Source organism: Scyliorhinus canicula, unplaced genomic scaffold (genome assembly GCF_902713615.1).
Source record: "Scyliorhinus canicula unplaced genomic scaffold, sScyCan1.1, whole genome shotgun sequence".
Classification (NCBI taxonomy): domain Eukaryota; kingdom Metazoa; phylum Chordata; class Chondrichthyes; order Carcharhiniformes; family Scyliorhinidae; genus Scyliorhinus; species Scyliorhinus canicula.
Window position 1 is genome coordinate 195,075 of NW_024055726.1, and position 23,726 is coordinate 218,800.

General features: G+C 45.6%; 1 long non-coding RNA gene across 1 annotated transcript; it reads left to right on the forward strand.

Moving 5' to 3' along the window:
- Positions 1 to 19,682: 19,682 nt before the first annotated feature.
- On the forward strand, positions 19,683 to 23,359 carry LOC119960710. Its single transcript, XR_005459494.1, has 2 exons — positions 19,683 to 19,860; positions 23,062 to 23,359. It is a non-coding gene; the product is annotated as an uncharacterized LOC119960710 (long non-coding RNA).
- The last annotated feature ends 367 nt before the right edge of the window (positions 23,360 to 23,726 follow it).

The following is a 23,726-nucleotide window of genomic DNA, read 5'->3' on the forward strand; positions in this document are numbered from 1 at the left end:
AGGGATCTCGGTGTCCATGTACATAGATCCCTGAAAGTTGCCACCCAGGTTGATAGGGTTGTGAAGAAGGCCTATGGTGTGTTGGCCTTTATTGGTAGAGGGATTGAGTTCCGGAGCCATGAGGTCATGTTGCAGTTGTACAAAACTCTGGTACGGCCGCATTTGGAGTATTGCGTACAGTTCTGGTCGCCTCATTATAGGAAGGACGTGGAAGCTTTGGAACGGGTGCAGAGGAGATTTACCAGGATGTTGCCTGGTATGGAGGGAAAATCTTATGAGGAAAGGCTGATGGACTTGAGGTTGTTTTCGTTAGAGAGAAGAAGGTTAAGAGGTGACTTAATAGAGGCATACAAAATGATCAGAGGGTTAGATAGGGTGGACAGCGAGAGCCTTCTCCCGCGGATGGAGGTGGCTAGCACGAGGGGACATAGCCTTAAATTGAGGGGTAATAGATATAGGACAGAGGTCAGAGGTGGGTTTTTTACGCAGAGAGTGGTGAGGCCGTGGAATGCCCTACCTGCAACAGTAGTGAACATGCCAACATTGAGGGCATTTAAAAATTTTTTGGATAAGCATATGGATGATAAGGGCATAGTGTAGGTTGGATGGCCTTTAGATTTTGTCCATGTCGGTGCAACATCGAGGGCCGAAGGGCCTGTACTGCGCTGTATCGTTCTATGTTCTATGTTCCAGTTCCCAAACGAGGTTTCTGAGGAGCTAGGGATGGTTGCACTTCCCACAGGTGAAATCAGTAGGGACACTGACGGAGTCCCTCACCTCAAACATTCTGTAGGAGGAACATTGCACAGCCTTCCCTGCCAGCCCCCCTAGATAACTTGCGGATAAAAACAAGAGGAACAAAAAAGAAAGAGCTTACCTGATATTCACTCAATCACTTAGGTTAGAGGAGGTTGAAGGGTGGGGGGCACGACCAGTGTCGTGTCTCGGGTTTAGCAACTGCCCAACTTAATTACAGGTAAAAATAAAACACTTAACCAGCAACCACTGCGTCCCACACGATAACAGCAATCAGCTGTTATGGGCCCACGTAAACTATTTAAATCTTTATTACTTACACAGCAGTCACTCTGTCCTCACTCCGACCGGATTCAGCTGAAAACCCCCAACAGTAAGTTTTTTTGAAAATGTACTCCCCTTCTCAGCAAGCACTCACTCAGCAACCACTGCACCCTGCACGATAACACGGATCTCAGTTGGCTTATATCCATCAACCTGACCCTGCACATGTCTGTGTTCCCCAACTCAATTATGTACCTGTCCCTGATTCAGTTCTTGTGCCTCCTACTTCATCTAATCTGTACACGTGACCGTGATTCTGTCTCTGTATCTCCGAGTTCCCCTTTATCTCGCCAACCTTCATTCTTAACGTCTCTTCTCGGTCCATCGTTACTTTTTATACTTGAGATTTATTCTGCACCCATGCCTCCTCGTTCCCCAGCTGGCGTATTTACATTGCCTAAATACTGTGGGTATCTCCTCGTTCCCCAGCAAGCTTATCTTAATGATCCATATTCTGTAACTGTGCCTCCTAGTTCCCCAGGAGGCCTATTTACATGGCTCTTTTTCTGTAACTGTGTCTCCCAGTTCCCCTGCTAGCTTTGTCCCATGAGCCTTCATTGGTAACCGTGTCTCCTTGTTACCAATCGGGTTTCTGTAGATCAATGAACACGAAGGGGACCTTCACGGACATGATACCACACTCAGCCAAAACCCTCAGCACTTCCTAATGCCGTATCCCTCTATACCTATCTTATCCATGCATTTGTCCAGATCCCTTTTGAACATTGTTAATAAATCTGCTTCCACAACCTCATCTGATAAGGCATTCCAGGCACTCACCACCCGGTGTAACAAAGCCTTCCTCGCACATCTCCTTTCTACTTTGCCCCGCTGACCTTAAACCTATGCCCCATGATGGCTGACTCCTCCACCCAAGGTAGAGTGCCTGATCATCCGCTCTATGCACGCCCCTCATAGTCTTTTAGGCCTTACAGCGGTTCTGCAAATGAACGATGACTTTTTATACTGATATTCATCAGCCTTATTCCTCAATCTTCGGGGTTCTGATAAAAACAGTCCTGGTCTATTCCGCCTCTTCGCATAGCTAACACCCTGCAGACTAGGCAAAATCCTGGTAAACCTCTGCACCCTCTCCCAAAGCCTCCCCATCCTTCTGGGGACTACAATAGTGCTCATTCAGTGTGGCCTTACGTAGGTTGGAAAGAACTGTGGCACGACTTGTCAGTTTTTCTGCTAACATACATCAGCGTTATTCTTTAAGTTGACTCGCCTATTAGCCAGCAAGTTTATCTAAATGGCTCTGAAATGTATTTTTATTGAAATATTATATTTATTTTCAATTATTTCATGGCTTTGGTTATATCATTTACTCTGTTGTCATCCAAAATTAGGTCCAAAAAATTATATTTCTTAACGTTATTTAAACTTACTCTGAGCCTCCTTCACCCGAGGCATCGACGTCCAATAGGGAAATACACTCAGAAGATCAGCAGCAACTCTTGAAAATGATTCAAATCTGTATGATATATTTGCAAGTTGACACAGCAGCCTCAGTCACAGAGGCAGCCTTTTAAAGATAATATTCTCAGCAGAAAGTTCACAATGTTCTGGGGTCGAAAATTCAGAGCATCCCAAATCCTCTTAAATAAATAATATGCCCTTTTTGCAGAATTCAGTGGCTGCCCCTTATTCCGAGACTCTATCTCCCATTCCCAGTTTCCCGGGTTAGTGTCTGTACAGAAACGTGGATAAGTCACTGAACTAGGAATAGTTATCGTTTGGGAAAAACAGAATTAGAGCGGAATGTGGAAGGATGTATTAGCAATTTTGAATAGTCTCAGGGTCGACAAGTCCCCTGGGCCAAATGGGATATATCCAAGGACTCTGGGAGGCAAGGGATGAGATTGCCGAGCCTCTGGCTTTGATCTTTGGGTCCTTACTGTCCACGAGGATAGTGCCAGAGGACTGGAAAGTGGCGAATGTTGTTCCTCTGTTCAAGAAAGGAAATTGGAATGACCCTGGTAATTATAGGCCAGTTAGTCTTAATTCGGTGGTCGGTAGGTTAATGGAAAAGATCCTGAAGGATAGGATTGATGACCATTTGGAAAGATGCACCTTAATCTCGGATAGTAAACATGAATTTGTGAAGGGTATATCTTGCCTCACAAATATGATTGAATTATTTGAGGAGGTAACTAAGTGTGTAGATGAAGGTTGAGCAGTTGATGTCATATACATGGATTTTAGGAAGAGGTTTGATAAGGTTCCCCATGATCGGTTTATGAAGAAAGTAAGAAGGTGTGGGATAGAGGAAAATTTGGCCAATTGGATATGTACCTGCTATAACATAAAAGACAGAGGGTGGTGATTTTTCAGACTGGAAAACAATTACCAGCGGTGTACCACAGGGATTAGTGCTGGGTCCTCTGCTATTTGTGATTTTTATCAATGACTTGGAGGAGGGGGCTGAAGGGTGGGTCAGTAAATTTACTGATGACACCAAGATTGGTGGAGTAGTGAATGGGGTGGAGGGCTGTTGCAGGCTGCAAAGAGACATTGATATGATGCAGAGATGGGCCAGAAAATGGCAGATGGAGTTTAACCCTGATATGTGGGAGGTGATTCATTTTGGGAGAAAAAATTTGAATGCTGATTACAGGGTCAACGGCAGGGCTCTGAGGAATGTGGAGGAACAGAGAGATCTTGGGGTTCATGTCTTCAGATCCCTGAAGGGTGCCACGCAAGTGGATAGAGCCAAGAAGAAGGTTTATAGCGTGTTCGCGTTTATTAACGGGGGATTGAGTTTAAGAGCAGCGGGGATATGCTGCAGCTGTACATAACCCTGCTGAGACCAAATTTGGAGTATTGTGTGCAGTTCTGGTCACCTCATTACAGGAAGGATGTGGAGCATTGGAAAGGGTGCAAAGGATATTTACCAGGATGCTGCCTGGTTTGCACGTCTTATGAGGAAAGGTTGAGGGAGCTAGGGTTTTTCTCTTTGGAGCGGAGGAGGATGAGAGGCGACTTAATAGATGTTTATAAGATGGTGAGGGGGATAGATAGAGTGGACATTCATAGACCATTTCCTCGGGTGGATATAGCTGTTACAAGGGGGCATAACTAGAAGATTCAGGGTGGGAGATATAGGAGGTGTGTCCGAGGTAGGTTCTTTACTCAGAGAACGTTTGCAGGGGTGGGGGGGGGGGTGTACTGCCTGCTGTGATAGTGGAGCCGGACACTTTAGGAACGTTCAAGCGGTTATTGGATACGCACATGGAGCACACCAGAATGACAGGGAGTGGGATAGCTTGATCTTGGTTTCGCACAATGCTCAACACAACATCGAGGGCCGAAGGACTTCTTCTGTGCTGTACTGTTCGATGTTCTATATTCTTATGGGGGACTTTTAACTTTCCAAATATTGACTGGAAACGTTATAGTTTGAGTACTTTAAATGGGTCCGTTTTTGTCCAATGTGTGCAGGAGGGTTTCCTGGCACAGTATATCGATAGGCCAACAAGAGGCGAGACAACATTAGATTTGGTACTGGGTAATGAACCTTGCAGATGTTAGATTTTAGGTAGGTGAGCACTTTGGTCATAGTGACCACAACTCGGTTACAAGTACTTTCGCGTTGGAAAGGGTGGGTATATGCCGCAGGACAGGAGTTATAGCTGGGGTGAAGGCAATTATGATATGATTAGTCAAGACTTAACGATGCATAGGATGGTTTACTAAAGTAATTGAATCACTTCTCAAGAGGAAGAAGGAGGCTTATGTAAAGATGAGATGTGAAGGTTCAGTTAGGGTGCTTGAGAGTTGCAAGGTAGCCAGGAAGGACATAAAGAGAGAGCTAAGAAGAGCCAGGAGGGGTCCTTGGCAGGTAGCATCAAGGAAAACCCTCACGCTTTCTCTAGGTATGTCAGGAATAAAAGAATGACTCGGTAAGAGTAGGGCCAGTCAAGGATAGTAGTGGGAATTTGAGAGTGAAGTCCAAGGAGATAGGAGAGGCGTTAAATGAATATTTTTCTTCAGTATACACACAGGAAAAAGACAATGTTGTCGAGGAGAATACTGAGATACAGGCTACTAGAACAGACGGGATTAAGGTTCCTAAGGAGGAGGTGTTATTAATTCTGGAAAGAGTGAAAATTGATTAGTCCCTGGGCTGGATGGGATTTATCCTAGGATTCTCTGGGAAGCTAGGGAGGAGATTGCAGAGCCTTTGGCTTTGATCTTTATGTCGTCATTGGCTACACGAATAGTGCCAGAAGACTGGAGGATAGCAAAGTTTGTCCCCTTGTTCAAGAAGAGCAGTAGAGTCAACCGCAGTAACTATAGACCAGTGAGCCTTGCGTCTGTTGAGGGCAAAGGCTTGGAAAGGATTATGATAGGATTTATAATCATCTAGAAAGGAATAATTTGATTAGGGATAGTCAACATGGTTTTGTGAAGGGTTGGTCATGCCTCACAAACCTTGAGTTCTTCGAGAAGGTGACCAAACAGGTGGACCAGGGTAAAGCAGTTGATGTGGTGTATATGGATTTCAGTAAAGTGTTTGATAAGGTTTCCCACGGGAGGCTATTGCAGAAAATATGGTGGCATGGGCTTGAGGGTGATTTAATATTTGGATCCGAAATTGGCCAGCTGTAAGAAGACAGAGGACGGTGGTTGATGGGAAATGTTCAGCCTGGAGTTCCGTTACTAGTGGTGCACCACAAGTATATGGTGGATCTGGAGGAGGGTGTGGAAGGATGGGTGAGTTAATTTGCGGATGATACTAATTTCGGTGGGGTTGTGGACAGTGCAGAAGGATGTTACAGGTTACAGAGGAACATAGATAAGTTGCACAGCTGAGCTGAGAAGTCGCAAATGGAGGTTACTGCAGAAAAGTGTGAGGTGATTTATTTTGGAAGGAATAACATGAAGACAGAGTACTGGGCTAATGGTAACATTTTTGGTAGTGTGGATGAGCAGTGAGATCTCGGTGGCCAATTCCATAGATCCCTGAAAGTTCCCACCCACGTTGATAGGGTTGTTATGAAGGCATTCGGTGTGTTAGCTTTTATTGGTAGAGGGATTGAGTTTCGGAGCCATGAGGGTCATGTTGCAGCTGTACAAACCACTGGTGCGGCCGCATTTGGAGTATTGCGTGCAGTTCTGGTCGCCGCATTATAGGAAGGATGTGGAAGCATTGGTAAGGGTACAGGGGAGATTTACAAAGATGTTGACTGATATGGAGGGAAGATCGCATGACGAAAGGCTGAGGGACTTGAGGCTGTTTTTGTCAGAGAAAGAAGGTTAAGAGGTGACTATATAGAGGCATACAAGATGATCAGAGGATTAGATAGGGTGGAAAGTGAGAGCCCTTTTCTTTGGATTGTGATGCCTAGCACGAGGGGAGATAGCTTTAAATTGAGGGGAGACAGATATAGGGCAGATGTCAGGTAGGTTCTTTACTCGGAGAGTAAGGGCGTGGAATGCCCTTCCTTCAACAGTACTGGACTCGCCAACATTAAGGGCATTTAAACAATCATTGGATAAACATATGGATGATAATGGAGTAGTGTAGACCGGCTTTAGAATGGTTTCACAGGTGGGCCCAGCATTGAGGGCCGAAGGGCTGTACTGCGCTGTAATGTTCTATTGTTCTATTATGGTGCTGTATCGCTCTATACCCAACCTATTCATGTATTTGTCCACAACCTTGTAAACGCCGTAAATGTATCTGCTTCTCCAACCTCCCCTGGCAACGTGTTCCAGGCACTCACCACGCTGTGTGTGATAAACCTGCTTTGCAGATTTCATCTAAACATGTTTCTGCTGACCTTAAATCTATGATCCCTGGTGACAACGACCACCTTGGGATTGAGTGCCTGCCCATCCACTCAAATCATGCCCCTCATAATCCTGTAGACCTCTATCAGTTCGCCCCACAACCTCCGGTGTTCCAATGAGAACAGTCCGAGTCGATTCATCCTCTCCACATATCTAACATCCTCCTGACCAGGCAACACCCTGATAACCATCCTCTTCGCCCTCTAGTTCCCAAGCTAGCTTATATATATGAACCATATGCTGTTACCGTATCTCCTTGTTTCCCATTGTTTCATATGTCTTCTATTGCAGTGTCTCCAAATTTTCTATGTACTTTTCAAAGAGTATTATATTTACTTTCAATTATTTTGGAGCTTTGGCTACATCGTTTCCTCTAAGTTTCCATATAAAATTCGGTCTAAAAAAACATATTTCATTGTGTTATTAAAACTTATTCTGCGCCTCCCTCACCCCAAGGATGAATGTCCAACATGGCTTATATCGAACAAAAAACAATATAGCACAGGAACAGGACATTTGGCCCGGCAAGCTTGTGCAGATCATGATACTGTACTTGGCCAAAACCCATAGCGCTTCCTGGTGCTGTATCGCTCTATACCCAACCTATCCATGTATTTGTCGATCTGTCTTTTGAACGCCGTAAATATATCTGCTTCTACAACCTCCCCTGGAAACGTGTTTAAGGCACTTGCAATGCTGTGTGTAATAAACCTGCCTTGCAGATCTCCTCTAAACTTTTCTCCATTAAAGCTATGTCCCCTGGTGACAGACACCACCTTGGGATATAGTGCCTGCCCATCCACTCTAATCATGCCCATTAAAATCCTGTAGACCTGTATCAGTTGCCCCTCAACCTCCAGTGTTCTAATGAGAACAGTCCGAGTCTATTCATCCTCTCCACATAACTAACATCTTCCTGACCAGGCAACACCTTGATAACCATCCTCTTCACACTCTACATCATTCTGGCAGCGTGGCGAGCAGTATTGTACGCAATATTCCAAGTGTGGCATTACAACTATTCCATATCAATGAAGGATCACTTGCCAATTTGTATACCGATATTCTTCAGCCTTATTCATAATGTCGGTCCGTCACTTCGCCAGCGAGCTTATATACATGACCCTTATTCTGTTATTGTGCCTCCCAGTTCACCAGCTATCTGAAATGCACAACCTTATTCAATAACCGTGACTCCTCGGTCCCCAGCGAGGTTACATACATGACCCGTATTCTGGAACTGTGTGTCCAATTTCCCCAGCTAGCTCATATTAATGATATGTCTTCTATTGCAGTGTCTCCAAATTTTCTATGTACTTTTCAAAGAGTATTATATTTACTTTCAATTATTTTGGAGCTTTGGCTACATCATTTCCTCTAAGTTTCCATATACAATTTGGTCTAAAAAAACATATTTCATTGTGTTATTAAAACTTATTCTGCGCCTCCCTCACCTCAAGGATGAATGTCCAACATGGAAATATACCCTGAAGTTTAGCAGTAACACTTGCAAATTATTCAAATCAATAAGATATATTTGCAAGTTGACACAGAAACCTCACTCACAGAGACAGCCTGTTAAATATAATATCCTTCAGCAGAAAATTCACAGCATCTGGGGTAGAAAATTCATAAGATACCAAATCCTCTGAAATAAATAATATTACCCTTTTTACAGACTATAGTGGCTGCCCCTTATTCCGAGACTGTACCTCCCAGGAACCTGATTATCTCGTTTCCAGGCATGCCCCTGAATGTGTAACTGTGTTTTCCATTTCCCAGCTAGCTTTTTTCCACACCTTGATGCTGTAATTTTGTTTCTGCAACATCTGCACTCAGCTACATTCATGACCCTTATTACGTTACGCTTACATGTATGACTCTTATTCTGAACATGTGCCTCTCAGCTTCTCTGTTGGCTTATATACATCAACCTGATCCGGCACATGTCTGTGTTCCCCAACTCAATTATCTACCTGTCCCTGATTCAGTTCTTGTGCCTCCTGCTTCATCTAATCTGTACACATGACCGTGATTCTGTCTCTGGATCTCCGAGTTCCCCTTTATCTCGCCAACCTTCATTCTTAACGTCTCTTCTCGGTCCTTCGTTACTTTTTATAGTTGAGATTTATTCTGCACCCATGCCTCCTGGTACCCCAGTTGGCGTATTTACATTGCCTAAATACTGTAGGTATCTCCTCGTTCCCCAGCAAGCTTATCTTAATGAACCAAATTCTGTAACTGTGTCTCCTCGTTCCCCAGCAGGCCTATTTACATGTCTCTTTTTCTGTAACTGTGTCGCCCAGTTCCCCATCTAACTTGACCCATGCCCTTGATTTGTAACGGCATCCTTGTTTCCAAGCGAGCTTCTGTTGAACAATGAACACGAAGAGGACCTTCGGTCCTCCAAGCCATTCACGGTCATGATACCACACTTAGCCAAAACTGTCAGCACCACAGTGCGGTATCCCTCTATACCCATCTTACCCATGTATCTGTCGAGATCCCTTTTGAACGTTGTTAACATATCTGCTTCCATAACCTCATCTGGTAACACGTTCCAGGCACTCACCACCCTGTGCTATAAAACCTGCCTCGCACATCTCAAAACTTTGCCACTGACCTTAATCCCCCCTGGTGGCTGAATCCTCCACCCGTGTAGAGTGCCTGATCATCCACTCTATGCACGCCCGTCATAGTCTTTTAGGCCTTCCAGCGGTTCCATAAACATGAAGGGTGACTTTTTATACTGATATTCGTGAGCATTATTCATCAATCCCCGGTGTTGTGATAAATACAGTCCGGGTGTATTCAGCCTCTTCGCATAGCTAATACCTGTAGACCTGGCGACATCCTGGCAACCCTTCTCTGCACCCTCCCCCAAAGCCTCTCCAACCTTCTGGGGCCACAATTGTGCTCAATATTCCAAGTGCGGCCTTACGTAGGTTCAAAACAACTCCAGCACGACTTGCCAGTTTTTATGCTGACGTACATCAGCGTTATTCTTTAAGTTGGGTCGCCTCTTACCCAGCGAGCTGATATACATGGCCCTTATTGTATAACTGTGTCTCGCAGTTCATCAGCGAGCTTGTATAAGGTTGCCCATTGTTAACAGTTGATTTTGCATTTGTCAATTAAAATAAGGAAATGACACACATGCTTTAGAATGACTTTGTTTCAGTATTTACAAGAGAGGAAGAGCTGCGTTCAAACCAAGCAGATGTATAGTGGTCATGCCAGATGTTGATTTACACTCAACCATCTGCCTCCCCCCAATCTGGAGTCTTCAGTTCCTGCTGAATATTGATACAATTAGCCTTTCACCAAATTAGCACATTCACCCGAGGACAACTCTTATCTTTGTCTAACAGTACCTTAAAACAAAATAGATTATGGTCACTCTTGACGAAATGTTCCACGATTCAAATTTTGAAAACCTGGTCATGATCATTACCTTGTGCCAGATCCAGTACGACCCTTTCCTAGTTGGACTATCTACATATTGTTTCAATGAGCCTCCATGAATGCTACGTCCAGGATCTACCAGATCCAAGCCGCTGGAACTAAATGCGTCCCAGTCAATATATGGGCAGTGAATAAGACCCCTCAAAACAAGCCTGTTGCTTTTAAACCTTTCCAAAATCTGCCTGCATATCTGCTGCTCTATCTCCCGCTGGCTATTGGGAGTCCTATAGTAATCCCCCCAAATTTTGGCCGACCCTCCCTGTTTCTGGTCTCTACCCACATTGCCACGCTGCATAAGAACATAAGAACTAGGAGCAGGAGTAGGCCATCTGGCCCCTCGAGCCTGCTCCGCCATTCAATTAGATCATGGCTGATCTTTTGTGGACTCAGCTCCACTTACCGGCCCGAACACCATAACCCTTAATCCCTTTATTCTTCAAAAAACTATCTATCTTTACCTTAACAACATGTAATGAAGGAGCCTCAACTGCTTCACTGGGCAAGGAATTCCATAGATTCACAACCCTTTGGGTGAAGAAGTTCCTCCTAAACTCAGTCCTAAATCTACTTCCCCTTATTTTGAGGCTATGTCCCCTAGTTCTGCTGTCACCCGCCAGTGGAAACAACCTGCCCGCATCGATCCTATCTATTCCCTTCATAATTTTAAATGTTTCTATAAGATCCCCCCCCTCATCCTTCTAAATTCCAACGAGTACAGTCCCAGTCTACTCAACCTCTCCTCATAATCCAACCCCTTCAGCTCTGGGATTAACCTAGTGATTCTCCCCTGCACACCCTCCAGCGCCAGTACGTCCTTTCTCAACTAAGGAGACCAAAACTGAACACAATACTCCAGGTGTGGACGCACTAACACCTTATACAATTGCAACATAACCTCCCTAGTCTTAAACTCCATCCCTCTAGCAATGAAGGACACAATTCCATTTGCCTTCTTAATCACCTGTTGCACCTGTAAACCAACCTTCTGTGACTCATGCACGAGCACACCCAAGTCTCTCTGCATTGCGACATGCTTTAATATTTTATCGTTTAAATAATAATCCCATTTGCTGTTATTCCTACCAAAATGGATAACCTCACATTTGTCAACATTGTATTCCATCTGCCAGACCCTAGCCCATTCACTTAACCTATCCAAATCCCTCTGCAGACTTCCAGTATCCTCTGCACTTTTCGCTTTACCACTCATCTTAGTGTCATCCGCAAACTTGGACACATTGCCCTTGGTCTCCAACTCCAAATCATCTATGTAAATTGTGAACAATTGTGGGCCCAACACGGATCCCTGAGGGACACCACTAGCTACTGATTGCCAACCAGAGAAACACCCATTTATCCCAACTCTTTGCTTTCTAATAATTAACCAATCCTCTATCCATGCTACTACTTTACCCTTAATGCCATGCATCTTTATCTTATGCAGCAACCTTTTGTGTGGCACCTTGTCAAAGGCTTTGTCAAATCCAGATATACCACATCCATCGGCTCCCCGTTATCTACTGAACTGGTAATGTCCTCAAAAAATTCCACTAAATTAGTTAGGCATGACCTGCCCTTTACGAACCCATGCTGCGTCTGCCCAATGGGACAATTTCTATCCAGATGCCTCGCAATTTCTTCCTTGATGATAGATTCCAGCATCTTCCTTACTACTGAAGTTAAGATCACTGGCCTATAATTTCCTACTTTCTGCCTACTTTTTTAAACAGTGGCGTCACGTTTGCTAATTTCCAATCCACCGGGACCACCCCAGAGTCTAATGAATTTCAGTAAATTATCACTAGTGCATCTGCAATTTCCCTAGCCATCTCTTTTAGCACTCTGGGATGCATTCCATCAGGGCCAGGAGACTTGTCTACCTTTAGCCCCATTAGCTTGCCCATCACTCCCTCCTTAGTGATAACGATCCTCTCAAGGTCCTCACGTCATGGCATTTCTATCAGTCGCTGGCATGTTATTTGTGTCTTCCACTGTGAAGACCGACCCAAAAAACGTGTTCAGTTCCTCAGCCATTTCCTCATTTCCCATTATTAAAACTCCCTTCTCACCCTCTAAAGGACCAATATTTACCTTAGCCACTCTTTTTTGTCTTGTATATTTGTAAAAACTTTTACTGTCTGTTTTTATATTCTGAGCAAGTTTACTCTCATACTCTATCTTACTCTTCTTTATAGCTTTTTTAGTAGCTTTCTGTTGCCCCCTAAAGATTTCCCAGTCCTCTAATCTCCCAGCAATCTTTGCCACTTTATATGCTTTTTCCTTCAATTTGATACTCTCCCTTATTTCCTTAGATATCCACGGTCGATTTTCCCTTTTTCTTCCGTCCTTCCTTTTTGTTGGTATAAACCTTTGCTGAGCACTGTGAAAAATCGCTTGGAAGGTTCTCCACTGTTCCTCAACTGTTCCACCATAAAGTCTTAGCTCCCAGTCTACCTTAGCTAGTTCTCTCATCCCCTTGTAATCTCCTTTGTTTAAACACAAAACACTAGTATTTGATTTTACTTTCTCACCCTCCATCTGTATTTTAAATTCCACCATATTGTGATCGCTCCTTCCGAGAGGATCCCTAACTATGAGATCATGAATCAATCCTGTTTCATTACACAGGACAAGATCTAGGACCGCTTGTTCCCTCGTAGGTTCCATTACATACTGTTCTAGGAAACTATCGCGGATACATTCTATAAACTCCTCCTCAAGGTTGCCTTGACCGACCTGGTTAAACCAATCGACATGTAGATTAAAATCCCCCATGATAACTGCTGTACCATTTCTACATGCATCAGTTATTTCTTTGTTTATTGCCTGCCCCACCACATCGTTACTATTTGGTGGCCGATAGACTACTCCTATCAGTAACTTTTCCGTCTTACTATTCCTGATTTCCACCCAAATGGATTCAACCTTATCCTCCATAACACTGATGTCATCCCTTACTATTGCCCGGATGTCATCCTTAAATAACAGAGCAACACCACCTCCCTTACCATCCACTCTGTCTTTCCGAATAGTTTGATACCCTCGGATATTTAACTCCCAGTCGTGACCATCCTTTAACCATGTTTCAGTAATGGTCACTAAATCATAGTCATTTACGATGATTTGTGCCATCAACTCATTTACTTTATTCCGAATACTACGAGCATTCAGGTAAAGTACACTTATGTTGGTTTTTTTACCTCTGTTTTGAATCTTAACATCTCCAGTTCTATTCCTTTAGTTATTACTGGGCCTATTCACTGAGCTCCCCTCAGTCACTGTACCTTGTACAGTCGCCCTTTTAGATTTTTGACTATGTCTTCTCTGCCTTGCACTTTTCCCCTTACTTCCTTTTGCTTCGGTCCCTGTTTTACTACCTTCCAACTTCCTGCATCGGTTCCCATCCCCCTGCCACATTAGTTTAAACCCTCCCCAACAGCTCTAGAAAACACCCCCCCTAGGACATCGGTTCCAGTCCTGCCCAGGTGCAGACCGTCCGGTTTGTACTTGTCCCACCTCCCCCAGAACCGGTCCCAATACCCCAGGAATTTGAATCCCTCCCTCTTGCACCATCTCTCGAGCCACGCATTCATCCTATCTATCCTGACATTCCTACTCTGACTAGCTCGTGGCACTGGTAGCAATCCTGAGATTACTACCTTTGAGGTCCTACTTTTTAGTTTAACTCCTAACTCCCGGAATTCCGCTTGTACGACCTCATCCCGTTTTTTACCTATATCGTTGGTGCCTATGTGCACCACGACAGCTGGCTGTTCACCCTTCCCCCCCCCCCCAGAATGTCCTGCAGCCGCTCCGAGACATCCTTGACCCTTGCACCTGGGAGGCAACATACCATCCTGGAGTCTCGATTGCGCCCACAGAACCGCCTGTCTATTCCCCTTACGATCGAGTCCCCTATCACTATAGCCCTGCCATTTTTCTTCCTGCCCTGCTGTGCAGCAGAGCCAGCACTGTGCCATGAACCTGGCTGCTGCTGCCTTCCCCTGGTGAGCCATCTCCCTCAACAGTATCCAAAGCGGTATATCTGTTTTGCAGGGAGATGACCGCATGGGACACCTGCACTGCCTTCCTACTCTTGCTCTTTCTTTTGGTCACCCATTTTCTATATCCCTCAGTAACCTTCACCTGCGGTGTGACCAACTCGCTAAACGTGCTATCCACGACCTCCTCAGCATCGCGGATGCTCCAAAGTGAGTCCATCCGCAGCTCCAGAGCCGTCAAGCGGTCTAACAAGAGCTGCAACTGAACACACTTCTTGCACGTGAAGGAGCATGTTCCCTCTGTGGTCTTCTCCCGCGGTACAGCTGTGCACTCGGAGTAGGAGAGTAATGATCCAGTTCTAGTGCTCTACGTATGTACGCACGACATAGCTAGGTCGATGACAGAAGTTCTGCGAAGGGAGTGTAAAGAGTTTGGAGATTATTTTTTTTAAAAAGAGAACTGAGAAGGGAAACTTTTCTGGATTGATATCTGAACCACAAGCTAATTGTGACATGGGCCAGGGTTTAGGGAACACCAGTAGATCATGGAGTTCACCTGACCCATAACTTTTAATAGATTTTGGTTCTGGGGAGCAAAAGGGCCCACGTTCCAGGTGTGATGCAACAGAGATCTAGAATATTTTAAAAACAAAACGATGTATATTCTATGAATTCAGTTAAAATGTTATAAATCCATAGTAAACATCTCACCAACTAGCAAAACTGATAACCCCCCAAAAAGATACAGTACTCTACAGGTAACCCTTAGTAACTTTCCTAACAACATCCATCAGCCATAACACTTTTTAACAAAGTCAGAAGGTTTGAATTCTCTACAGCGAACAGTTATCATTTTTTAATTATCAAGCGATGTGAACACATTGTTTAACTTACACAGAGAGAGACCAGTATACATCTGCTTGGTGTGAACGCAGCTCTCCAACTGAAAGCAAAATTCAAGCACAGAGCCAAAAACAGCTTCTAGCTCAAAACGCAGAATCACATTCCAGCGTCACCCACAAATGACATCACTGCAGCCATTTAATAAGACATTTCCTTGAATGGACTCTCACTGACAATTGGTGATGGTAAATAAGATAAAGGAGGTAAAGATTGTTTTGGGGAGAAATGGGTTTAAATTCATGTGATATTGGCACATTCATCTGAATCATACTGGCACCAGAGTCGTGGCGAATGGCATAACTCAGGCTGTAGGCAGGGCTTTTAGCTAAATAGTGGCGTGGGGGAGGGGGTGGGTGGTGCTTCAGTTGTATGAAGAATGAGAAACTCCAATTTAAAAGAGTCGAAGTGTAGGTCAATGGCGAGGGCTTTAATTTAACTAATGGGGCTGATGCCTCCAGAAAGGATAATGACGTTTCCCGAGTACCTTGGCACTCTGAAGACTGACGGTGGCAGGAATCTAACGTCAGATAATGAAAAAGAGGGGACAAATATGATAACGGAGTGGGGCGGTGGTTGCAGTCTATTCTGAAATGAGGGGGTTGCACCGAAATACATGCATTATGCGAAATACGGTGGTCGTGCACATTGAAATTTGGCCGTAGGATGTTGTGGGAATCACAGTCGTGGCTGCAAGGAGATCAAGGCTGGGATGATATATGTCCTCCAGAAAGGACAAGCAGATGGGACGAGGGAACGTGGTTGCATTGTTAGTAAGGAAATACATTCAATTGATAGTCAGAAGCGATATAGGGTCGAAGGCATAGAATGTGTGTGGGTAGAGTTGAGGATTAGCAAGGGGGAAAATCCTGATGGGAGTTAGGTACAAACCCCGAGCAGTTGTCGGAATGTGAGACATAGATAAAAAAGGAATATAAGAAAGGCATCATGAAATACATGAAGATTATGTTGCACTGTGTATTGTCGCTGGACTCATAATCCAGGGACACAGGATAATAATCTGGGGACCCGGGTTCAAATCCCACTCGGAGGAAACTCTGAGGGTGGCAAGGATACAGAATGAGTTCCGGGTGAGGCATTTCAATATCTACCACCAAGAGTGACTCGGTAATACCACCACAGACCGAGCTGGCTGGGTCCTAAAGGAAATATCTGTGAGACTGGGACTGCAGCAGGTGGTGAGGGAACCTGCAAGAGTGCAAAGCATAGTTAATCTCTTCCTCACCAATCTCCCTTGCTGCAGATGCCCTTGTCCATGACAATATGTGTACAAGTGACCATCGTACAGCTCTTGTGTGAGCAAGGTACCGTCTTCAGTTTGAGGATACCTTCCATCGTGTTGTGTGGCACTAACAACACGCTGAATGGAGTAGACTTCGAACAGATGTGGCAACTGAAGACTGGGGATTCATGAGGAGCTGTGTGCCATCAGCAACAGCAGACTTGTATTCAACTTCAATCTGCAATGTAATGACCTGGGATATCCCCCACCCTATCATTACCAGCAAGACAGGTGTTCAACCCTAGTTCAATGAAGAGTGCAGAAGGGCATGTCAGGACCAACACCAGGTGTACCGAAAATGAGGTGTCTACATGGTGAAGCTACAATGCAGGACTGCGTGTGTGCCAAACAGCAAACGCAGCAAATAATAGGCAAAGCAAAGTAATTCCACAACACGCAGTCGTTTTCTTGAAAGGACTCTCACTGACAATTGGTAATGGTAAATAAGATAAAGGAGGTAAAGATTGTTTTGGGGAGAAATGGGTTTAAATTCATGTGATATTGGCACATTCATCTGAATCATACTGGCAGCAGAGTCGTGGCGAATGGCATAACTCAGGCTGTAGGCAGGGCTTTTAGCTAAATAGTGGCGTGGGGGAGGGGGTGGGTGGTGATTCAGTTCTATGAAGAATGAGAAACTCCAATTTAAAAGAGTCGAAGTGTAGGTCAATGGCGAGGGCTTTAATTTAATTAATGGGGCTGATGCCTCCAGAAAGAATAATGACGTTTCCAGAGTACCTTGGCACTCTGAAGACTGACGGTGGCAGGAATCTAACGTCAGCTAAAGAAAAAGAGGGGACAAATCTGATAACGGAGTGGGGCGGTGGTGGCAGTCTATTGAGAAATGAGGGGTTTGCACCGAAATACACGCATTATGCGAAATGAGGTGGTCATGCACATTAAAATTTGGCCGTAGGATGTTGTGGGAATCACAGTCGTGGCTGCAAGGAGATCAAGGCTGGGACAATATATGCCAACACCAGGTGTACCGAAAATGAGGTGACAACCTGGTGAAGCTACAATACAGGACTGCGTGTGTGCCAAACAGCAAACGCAGCAAATAATAGACAAAGCAAAGTAATTCCACAACAAATACATGACATCCAAGCTCTGTAGTACTGCTACATTCAGCCGTGAATGCCGTTGGACAATTAAATAACTCACAGGAGGAGAAGACTTCACAAATATCTCCATAATGGAGGCGCCCAGCACGTATGGGCAAAAGACAAGGCTGAGGAATTCGCAACAATCTTCAGCCAGATGTACCATGTGGATTACCTATATTGGTCTCCTCCGGAGGTCCTAAAGATTCACAGATGTCAGTCTTCAGCCAATACGATTCGCTCCATGTGATATGAAGAAACGGCTGAAGACACTGGATTCTGCAAATGCTATAGGTCCTGACAATATTCCGGCAATAGTTCTCAAGGCTTGTGCACCAGAATCTGCCGCACCCCGGGCCAAACTGTTCCAGTACAACTTCAACAATGTCATCTGCCCGCAAATGTGGAAAGTTGCCCAGGTGCGTCCTGTACACAAGACATCCAACGCAATCAATTACCACCCCATCGGTCTACTCTCCATCATGAGCAAAGTGATGTAAGGAGTCAGCAACAGAGCTATCAAGGGGCACTTACTGAGCAATAACCGTTTCACCAATGCTCAGTTTCAGTACCGCAAGTTTCGCTCAACCTATGGCCTTATTGTAGCCTTGGTTCAAACATTGACAAAGGAGTGTCTGCCAGAAATGACATGAGAATGAGGGCCTTTGATATCAAAGCAGCATTTCACCGAGTATGGCAGAAAGGCGCCCTAGCTAAACTGGAGTCAATGGAAATCAGGGGGAAACTCTCCGTTGGTTGGAGTCAAACATGGCAGAAAGTATGATGGTGAGACATCGCGGCATGAGTTCCTCAGGATAGTACCGGCAGCCCATCCATCTACAGCTATTGTTCGGGTGGCTTTAACCTAATTTGACAGGGATTGGGAATCAGCACAGTACGCCGGCAAGTGCAGAGACTGGGGATGAATATGGTACCAGAGTCAGCCTGGATAACAGGAATGGTAGGCTGAGGGAGGTTGAATTCATTGGGCCTGGAGGTCTGCAATGTGTCTGCTTCAATGCACAGAGTATAACAAGTAAGACAGATATACTGGCAAACCTCCCAGTGAGGATAATAGTGCCCCTCTAGTTCATGTGTAACGCGTCCGTGTACAGGCCTCCCCTTCCGTGGAAGACATCCCAGTGATCCAAAAAACTGAAGCCCTCCCTCCTGCACCAGTTCTGTAGCCATGTGTTCAACTGCACCATATCCCTGTTGCTGGCCTTTGCGAGGACATGACACGTGGAGTAATCCTGAGATAACTACCCTAGAGGACCTACTTTTTAATCTTGTATCTAGCTGATCAGTTGCTTTTGCAGGACCTCGCTACATCCTCTCCTATGCCATTAATGCCAATGTGGACAATAACCTCTTGTCTGATTTCCTCCCATTTGAAGATGTTTTGTAGCCGCTCAGAGACACCCAGGACTTGGGCATCAGGGAGGCAAATTACCATCCTGGAGTCCTTTCGCGGCCACAGAAGCGCCAGTCAGATGGCAGCAAGGTCGCTGCAGTCCTGAAGGGCCGAAGGGCCTGATCCTGTGCTGCAATTTTCTTTGTTCTTCTTTTCCTTCGTGGTGACGTGAAGTGTTTTGACAAGAGTGATAGCGAGGGACTATCCGGAAATAATGTCTCCATTCTGAAGAGAGCAGGGATACAGTGTCCGGACCTACATATGGATAGGCATATGAACATGGCCGTACACAACGAGACAGGATCGAATATACAGATATGCTATTAGCCTTTACAAAAAAGGAAGTTCGGCCAAATACAGGGGTTTTGATGAACATTTTTACAGGCACTGAGTCTGCACTCTGGGCACAGCTTCATTCGAGAGGGAGGGTCTGTCAGCAAGGGGAACACATCATGTGGAACACTGGCGAGGTACAATGCTTCCGCCCTTTAGATTTTTCAGCTATGTGGATCTGGCTTTGCTAAAGGCGACATTCATGGAAATAAGACATAAATAAGGAAAACACAGTTTCCAATGATAGCACCAGGAAGCAGACACGCCCACTCGTGTGATTATAAAAGCAGCAACACTCCGTGATTAGATAGAGAAGAGATCTATCCAGCATTCTACACCAGCATTCTGACCGTAACTGACTGATCCCAGCGAAGATGCAGAAAGGGCTGCTCTTGGTGCTTGTACTTCTAGTGCTGACTCAGCACAATCCTACTGGAGCAAGGCCAGATATTATGGAAAGACGTAAGAATCTCTTAACTTTCTCCGACAATAAAGCCGCTGGGGTTCATGCAGATACAGTTTAAATCAATTGTATTTTCTTTGAGTGGAATGGTTTGATATGATAAGGGATGTGGATTGTGAGATTCTTTAAAAAACTGATGAATTTTAAGGGAAGCACGGTAGCATTGTGGATAGCACAATCGCTTCACAGCTCCAGGGTCCCAGATTCGATTCCGGCTTGGGTCACTGTCTGTGTGGAGTCTGCACATCCACCCCGTGTGTGCGTTGGTTTCCTCCGGGTTCTCCGGTTTCCTCCCACAGTCCAAAGATGTGCAGGTTAGGTGGATTGGCTATGATAAATTGCCCTTAGTGTTGGGTGGGGTTACTGAGTTATGGGGATAGGGTGGAGGTGTTAACCTTGGGTAGGGTGCTCCTTCCAGGAGCCGGTGCAGACTCGATGGGCCAAATGGCCTCCTTCTGCACTGTAAATTCTATGAAATTCAGTATACAATATCTTCATTGGTAAAACTCAGGTATTTTAGTCACTATTTGAGTATTTCTCGGGTCGTGTTGGTTTTGCGAGCTGATCCACACGGATCAATAATGAAACCAGAAGTTACTGGGTGGGGCACATTGCTGGTTCTAAGTGGGATCATTGATCCGGATAACAAACTCTGTCATTCTGCTCATTGCACAATTCAGTTACTGCTCCCGGTCACTGACACTGCTACAGATGGTGAGAGTGTGTACTGTGTGTGAGGACAGGATCAGAATCCCCATCAGGCCATTTCTCCCCACACTTCTCAGCCAGAACCTCAGGTGAAGAATAGTTATTGGAGCGAGACGGAGGTTTTCTATGGGAACAAGCCCACATTTCATTATGAGACACGGTACAGTTACAGAACCAGTAATCCCGAGAACCGGGATTCCAATCCCATCACGGCAAACGGTGGAATTTGAATCCCATCAACATCATGAAACCATTGTCATTTATCGTAAAATCCCATCCGGTTCGCTCCTGTCCTGAGCGGCACTGGCCTACCTGTGACTCCAGACCAACAGGAATGACCTGGCAAGGCCCTCAGCTACCACTACGGTCAGGGGACAATAAAATACCAAAGGGAACTGGGAGTAAAATGCAGTCAATCCTATACATTGAACTGGATTAACACTGCCCCGTTCATAAACATGTGGGGTGTGAGAATTTGGATTAAGTAGATATGACAAAGGGAGAAATGATGCATTGTAAATAACTGGGGGGCAGTCTCTGTCTCAGTTGGGCGTTAAATGAATGTTTGTGGGTTGCGGTCACAGTCCAGTCCATGGACCTCAGCACTGCGGCAGTGCTCCACTATTGTGCATTGATGTTCCACGCCTGTACATGGAGCTCAGCACTGCGGGAGTGCTACACTGTTGTGGTTTAACGTCCCAGTCCACATGACCAGAAATTGTACATCTGACAATTCTAATTGGCTATTTTGTGGGCTTTTCTGTAAATTGATTGGCCGCACTGTTTCAGAGCACATTAATGGACATTGAGAAACCGTCTCCCCTCCCTTATACTTTTGTCATATTCCGGGAAAAGTTCTACGTAAGTATAATTTTCATTTTCTCTTCTCCTTGATATTGGGGGTAGTTATCCTCATTCTTAGGCAACGTGCAGGGCGTCAGTACACTTCAGAGAGAAGTTCTAACAGGACAGAAATTGGGACAGAGGGATGGACTGGGTGTGAACCGACCAGAGGGTGGGAGGACTGGGAGTCTGTACAGTGCAAGAAGTGGGGGCGGGACGGATTACGTACATGTCACAGAGTTCCAGAGAGGGAGGGAGTCAAGGCATATCAGAGATTGGAAAGTAGAGAGCATGTACATGTCAGGCAATGAGAGGGAAGGAGTGAGTGAGTCAGTACAAATCATAGAGTGGGAGGGTGGTGAGTCTGTGTGTCACAGGGAGTGTGAGGGAGGGACAGATTCTGTCCAGGACAGAGAGTGGGTGGGAGGGACAGATTCTGTCCAGGACAGGGAGTGGGAGGGAGAGACAGATTCTGTCCAGGACAGGGAGTGGGAGGGAGGGACAGATTCTGTCCAGGACAGAGAGTGGGTGGGAGGGACAGATGCTGTCCAGGACAGGGAGTGGGAGGGAGGGACAGATTCTACCCAGGACAGAGAGTGGGTGGGAGGGACAGATGCTGTCCACTACAGGGAATGGGAGGGAGGGACAGATTCTGTCCAGGACAGGGAGTGGGAGGGAGGGACATATGCTGTCCAGGACAGAGAGTGGGTGGGAGGGACAGATTCTGCCCAGGACAGAGAGTGGGAGGGAGGGACAGATTATGTCCAGGACAGGGATTGGGAGGGAGGGACAGATTCTGTCCAAGACAGGGAGTGGGAGGGAGGGGCAGATTCTCTCAAGGACAGAGAGTGGGTGGGAGGGACAGATGCTGTCCAGGGCAGGGAGTGGGAGGGAGGGACAGATTCTGTCCAGGACAGAGAGTGGGTGGGAGGGACAGATGCTGTCCAGGACAGGGAGTGGGAGGGAGGGACATATTCTACCCAGGACAGTGAGTGGGTGGGAGGGACAGATGCTGTCCAGGACAGGGAGTGGGAGGGAGGGACAGATTCTGTCCAGGACAGGGAGTGGGAGGGAGGGACATATGCTGTCCAGGACAGAGTGTAGGATGGAGGGACAGATTATGTCCAGGACAGGGAGTGAGAGAGTGGGCGGGAGTGACAAGAGGATGGGTGGAGGGTGGAAGTTTGTACAAGGCATGGAGTCTGAGGCTGGAAACTCTGGAATATTATAATATACATCAAATCCAATGTTGCTGGCATGACGGCACACTGGTTAGCATTGTAGTTTCACAGCACTAGGGTCGCATGTTGGAATCCCGGCTTGTGTGGTGTCTGCACGTTCTCCCGTGTCTGCGGTTTCCTCCAACGTGCTATTTGGTAATTTGGACATTCTGAATTCTCCCTCCCTGTGCCCGAAGAGGCGCCGGAGTGTAGCGACTAGGGGCTTTGCACAGAAACTTAATTGCAGTGTTAATGTAAACCAACTTGTGACAATAAAGTTTGTTATTTAAAAATCTACATATATAATAATAATATGTTGTGTGGAGTCTGTCCCTGTCACACTGACAGACTCTGCGTAATGTTTTCTCATTGTTCTCCCTCCGAAGAACCAGCAATTAATTCCTCCTTCATGTTGTCTTTTCCTTTTAGAGTCAGGACCTGACAATGGTGAGATGAATGCCAGCCCTGGTGAACTGTCAGTCCCTGATCAGGTAGCAGCTGTCATTTCCCGTTCCAAAAACGAGGATGGCTCAACACCTTATTGAAGGTTAAAGCTGAATGGTCCAGTGAGGGACTTCCATCAACCAGAGATCCCCATGTTCTCACTGAATGGAAGTTTCGTCCCTGGAAAATTATTCCCTGATTACTTCACTGCTCCAACAGCTGACCCTATGTTACTGCTGTCTGAATAACGGCCTGTCATCAGAAATAAAACGTATTGCATTGATCACTGCTTCATGTTTTGTTTACATTGGGATCAGGCTGCCTGGGGAGAAGTTGCCCGGATTCGATTGAGTCTGGGCACAGATATGTAAGTTCCAGATAAAGGGAAGGGGAAATCAGTTCAGGGAAAATGGACTGCGATAATGCAGGAGACCCTTAATATCAGCTCTCTGACCGTTTACAGTTCTAGATCTATCTATCGAGAACAAGATGATGGTCGGAAAGTGATTAAAGCTAACCGTGAAACTGATCCAGGAGCTCGGCAATAGTTTCAGATTGGGAGCGCATTCGTAGGGTTGGTAAGAGATTGGCAAAGTGGTTCAGGGGCTGCGAGAGTCATTCACGGAGTGGTGCAGGAGATCTCAGTGTGG